This window comes from Manis pentadactyla, chromosome 6 (assembly GCF_030020395.1).
Source record: "Manis pentadactyla isolate mManPen7 chromosome 6, mManPen7.hap1, whole genome shotgun sequence".
NCBI lineage: Eukaryota > Metazoa > Chordata > Mammalia > Pholidota > Manidae > Manis > Manis pentadactyla.
In genome coordinates this window covers 106,514,159-106,520,158 of record NC_080024.1, presented here as the reverse complement: position 1 = coordinate 106,520,158, position 6,000 = coordinate 106,514,159, and positions in this window count along the sequence as shown.

The window sequence follows — 6,000 nt, the reverse complement described above, 5'->3', positions numbered from 1 at the left end:
AAACTGTTTCTGACTGACATATTCATTCTTTAGATGTTGAAGACAACTAGATTTTACCAGTGCTTTGTTTTAGCTTGGGAGCCATTTTCTTTTTTTCAGTGACATTCAGTAGTTCTGACCTTTCATCATGTGATTCTGTAGTTCGGTTCTCAGAGTAGCAGTGCTCTCCATTTCACCCCAGGTTTTCAGAGGACACTTGTTGCTCCCATGTGGTACTTACAATTAACTGTGGTGAGCTTGGCCAACTGTCATTCCTCATCTTTGTAGTATTTGTTTTTTCCTATCACAAAATTATTTAAACACATACCAAAAATGGGCAATTTGACAGCATCAAAAATGGTTACTTGAGTTTCAATAGACAAGAATATATGAACTTCAAAAAATATTTTTAGAAAATGAAAACTGTGTTGGTTACAACTAGAACTTACTAGGACACTAATTCATTATTCTGAAAATCAACAAATAAAAGGAAAGAATCAGACATCATCTATTCTGACTTAACTGTACAAACTATTTCAGAGCTGTGTAATAGAAGAATCATAGTAAATGCAGGAGGAAACAGAATTAGAAAATTACTATGTTGCTTCTTCCAATGAACTAATGGGTCTAGGCAATGATCACCACTGGTAACTAAAACCCAGTAGGTGACAGCCTGAGGAGTGCCTTATAAGGACAGGTCAGACCGATGTCAACTGTTTCTACCAAGCAATCAGTTTTAGGTGCCTCTTGATGTGAAGCCAAAGGGCATAGCACCATCTATGAAGAATTTTTGCCAAGAATATTGCTCCTAAATCCTGTCTAGCATTTCAATAGAGTTATCAGCTATAGGAAGAGAAGAAAGAGGGGAGCTATTAAATGTTACCACGAGCAGAGTCAGCTATATCCAAAATGTGGGGAATTCTATAGGACAAATAACCCAATGTTTTCTACACATAAATGGCATGAGGGGAAAGGGAGGAGGAAGGGAGAACTGTTATAGGTCAAGCCACCAAGGGCTATTTCAACAAGATACAGTGTGTGGACTTTGGACCCCAATTCAAACAAATCAAGAGCAAAGAGACACTTTTGAAATAACTGGGAAATCAAAGCTAGACCAAGTATTAGAAGATATTAAGTAATGAATGTTAATTTTGTTGAATGGGATAATGATAGTGCCATAGTGTTAAACAAGCAAACACACACAGAAGGTCTTGTCTGTCTGTGATACATAATTACGTATTTCCAGGTGAAATGACGTGAGGTGGGGAGCAATGACAAAGAAGGGGGGAACGCTGAGGTGGGCTGAAGCTGGGTGATGAGTGGGACGTTTGTGATACTGTTCTCTATACTGTGTCTGTTTAATGCCTCTTTGATCTAGTGCAGCATCTAAGCAAATTTTTTCTGGAAATGGCCAGAGAGTAAATATATTTGGCTTTTCAGGCCATAGAACATGTAACAAGTCTCTGTTACACAACTACTCAACTCTGTCATTGTTGCATAAGAGTAGAAAAGTGGGGAAACTGTCAGCCATTGGAGAAGAAAGCATGTGGCTTTAATAGAAAAATTATGCTGAAATAAAATTCAGCTACTTGAATATTGGTACTGGAAACACACATGCAAAATGTCAATGCGTCTGTATGGGGAAGGGAGCAGTATTTCAAAATACTGACAATGCTGGAGATGGCATAATACAGGTAAAATACAAAACCTGTGATCTGAAGGATCCTATGACAATTTCCTTGCATATGCTACCCTTTCTCTCCCTATTTCAGTATTTGTTCTCTATCTACTGTGTCGATGTACATCATTACATACTAAAATCTCACCAATTTAACCCGCTTTAGTTCAATTAAGTAGTTATCTACTTAATTTTCACACCTCGTATGAGTATCTTTCTGGTCGTTTGGCTGTCTGAAGATTATTCTCTAGCAGGTTCCTAAGGAACAGCTGATGAAAAAGAGTATTTCCTGAATTCTTGTATGTTGATAACTTTGAAAGTTAGTTTCTGTATTTTATGTCCTTTGCTCACATTTTCTTCACATCTAACCTATATCTAAATATGCTACAAAATTTTCTTCTGGCATGAAGTGTTGCTGGACTTTAAAGAATCCTTTGGGTATGTAGGCAAGAACACTAAGTGACTTACAAAGGAAAGCAGCTCAGATTATCATCAAAGTTTGAAATTTTACTACAAAGGACAATTTTGGTGGCTCTGGGTTGATATTCTCAAGTGTACTCTCTCAATATGCAATTTCAAATATTTTTATTTGAGGACACTTTCTTGTTTTATAAATGTTAGTGTTCTGTTCACTTTTTATTTCTTCTTGTCTAATTTTTTAGAATAGTTTTAGATTTACAGAAAAATTTAAAAAGACAGTAGAGAAATCCCACACCATTTCTCTTGTATTAACATCTTACAATGGTATATTTGTCACAATTAATGAACTAATATCGGCATTATTAAATGAAGTCCAAACTTTATTCAGATCTTCTTAGTTCTTGCTTAATGTCTTTTTTCTCTTCCAAAAACCCACTGAGGGAGACTTGCTTAAAGATGGTGGCATGAGAGGTAAGACAGAAACTCCTCCCCAAACAACATATAATATGAAAATGTAGCAAATATAACTAATCTTGATAGAGCAACAGGAAAGAAGGCTGCACCAGACTGCCTCCACCTGGGGAACAGAGCAGACCTCACAGAAAAGGGTAAAGTACTAAAGCTGTGATCCGGGGGGACCCAAGCCCTTCCCCAACCTGAGCTCACTGGCAGGAGGAAGATAAACAGAGCAGGGAGGGTGTGGAGGCCTAGGACTGCTGAACACCCACCCCTGGAGATCTGTTCCAGGAGCACAAAACTACATTACTTGGTGCTCTGGAGATTAGTGGGGTTGGAAAGCTAAGACAGGCGGACTACTTGGAGACAGATTTCAGTGGCTTGTGGAGAACAGGTACCCACAACCAGCCACTCTAGGACAAAAGAAAGGCAGGCATTCTGAGACACTTCCTAACAGTAAGAGGGCTGCTAAAGGGGCAAGGATTGCACAGAGCTTGCTGCTCAGGAGAAAGGACAGGTGGACAGAATGGTTCTGGTGCACTTAGCACAGCAGGTTGGGAACTTTCAGGAGCATCAGGTGCTCCATCCCCCTGGCTGGCAATGCAGCCAACCACAATATGCAGCCTGCCACTCCTTCCTCCTGGCCGGCACTGGCTTGCAAACAAGCTGCCCCTGCCATTGCGCCAGGCCAGCCAGAGGGCAGCCCCACCTACAGCAGCTACAAGTGCATAGCACAGAGATTCCTCCCTGTGTGCTCAGCGTACTGGCCCTGGCAGTGGAGGCAGGCACTGCAGCTGGGAAGCAGGAAAGAGCTCTTTCCCATGGGTAGGCACAAGCACCACTCACCTGCGACCCCCACCATTGCCCCAGGGGCTGAGTGGCTTCAGAGAGTAGAGCTTCTGGATACTAGAGGGCGCCACCAACAAATATAAAATGTCAAAGAAACCTGGTTCAACTGCAAATCCCACGAACACCAGAAAGAGGGCCAAGTGAAACTGAACTCACCATTTTTCCTGAAAGAGATTTCAAAATAAAAATCATAAACATCCTCACAGAGCTAAAGAAAAATATTCAAGACATCAGGGAGGAATTCAAGAATGAGATAGAAACTTTGAAAAAATACAGTATCCAAAATGAGACACACAATGGAGGGATTTAAAAGCAGATTCGATGAAGTACAGGAGATGGTAAATGAAATAGAAATTAGGGAACAGGAATACAAAGAAACTGAGGCACAGAGAGAAAAAGGGATCTCTAGGAATGAAAGAATATTGAGAGAACTGTATGAACAATCCAAATGGAACAATATTTACATTATAGGGGTACCAGAAGAAAAAGAGAGAGAAAAGGGATAGAAAGTGTCTTTGAGGAGGTGATTGCTGAAAACTCTCCCAATCCGGGGAAGGAGATAGCCTTTCAGGCCATGGAGGTGCACAGATCTCCCAACACAAGGGACCCAAGGAGGACAACACCAAGACATATAATCATTAAAATGGCAAAGATCAAGGATAAGGACAGAGTATTAAAAGCAGCCAGAGACAGAAAAAAGATCAGGTACAAAGGAAAACCCATCAGGCTATCATCAGACTTTCCAGCAGAAACCTTAAGGCCAGAAGGCATGAAATATTTAACACAATGAAACAGAAGGGATTAAAACTAAGAATACTCTACCAGCAAGATTATCACTTAAATTTGAAGGAGGGATTAAACAATTTTCAGATAAGCAAAAGCTGAAAGAATTTAGCTCCCACAAACCATCTCTACAGTGTATTTAGGAGGGACTGCTATAGATGGAAGTGTTCCAAGGCTAAATAGCTGTCAACAGAGAAAATAAAACCACAGTAAAGGAAGTAGACCAATTAACTACTAAGAAAATGCAAAATTAAATCAACAACCCACAAAGTCAGTCAAGGGATAGACAAAGAGTATAGAATATGATACCTAATATATAAAGAATCGACAAGGTAGAAAAAAGGAAGGAAAAAACCAGAAACTTTAGACTGTGTTTGTAATAGTGTACCAAGTGAGTTAAGTTAGACTGTTAGGTAGTAAAGATGGTACCCTTGTACCTTTGGTAACAGCAAATCAAAAGTCTGCCATGGCAATAAGTACATATCTATTGATAATCACCCTAAATGTAAATGGTTTGATTACACCAATCAAAAGACATGGAGTTACTGAATGGATAAAAAAACAAGACCCATCTATATGCTGCCTACTTCATGCATAAGAGACTCACTTCAAACCCAAAGACATACACAGACTAAAAGTGAAGAGATGGAAAAAGATAATTCATGCAACTAATAGGGAGAAAAAAGCAGGAGTTGCAGTACTTGTATCAGACAAAATTGACTTCAAAACAAAGAAAGTAACAAGAGACAAAGAAGGACATTATATAATGATAAAGGGGTCAGTCCAACAAGAGGATATAACCATTCTAAATATATATGCACCCAACCCAGGAGCACCTACATATGTGAAAAAAATACTAACAGAATTAAAGAGGGAAATAGAATGCATTGCATTTACTTTAGGAGACTTCAACACACTACTCCCTCCAAAGGACAGATCAACCAGACAGAAAATAAGTAAGGAGACAGAGGCACAAAACAACACATTAGAAAAGATGGACCTAACAGACATCTACAGAACACTGCACTGAAAAGCAGCAGGATACACATTCTTCTCAAGTGCACATGGAACATTTTCAAGAATAGATCATACACTGCAAAAAGAGCCTCAGTAAATTCAGAAGGATTGAAATTGTACCAACCAGCTTCTGAGACCACAAAGGTATGAAACTAGAAACAAATTATGCAAAGAAAACAAAAAGCCCACAAACACATGGAGGCTTAACAACATGCTCCTAAATAATCAATGGATCAATGACCAAATAAAAACAGAGATTAAGCAATATATGGAAACAAACGACAATAACTCAACCCCACAAAATCTGTGGGATGCAGCGGAGGCTGTGCTAAGAGGGAAGTATATTGCAATACAGGCTTACCTCACAAAAGAAGAATAATCCCATATGAATAGTCTAAACTCACAATTAATGAAACTAGGAAATGAAGAAGAAAGAGGCCCAAAATTAGTAGAAGGAGGGACATAATAAAGATTAGAGCAGAAATAAAATCGAGAAGAATAAAACAACAGAATCAATCAAATCAGGGGCTGGTTCTTTGAGAAAATAAACAAAATAGATTAACCCCTAGCCAGACTTATCAAGTAAAAAAGAAAGTATACACATAACCCAAATTAGAAATGAGAAAGGAAAAATCAAAATGGACACCATGGAAATACAAAGAATTACAAGAGAATACTATGAAAAATTCTTTGCTAACAAATCGGATAACCTAGAAGAAATGGACAACTTTCTAGAAAAATACAACCTTCCAAGACTGACCCAGGAAGAAACAGAAAATCTCAACAGACCAATTACCAGCAATGAAATTGAACTGGTA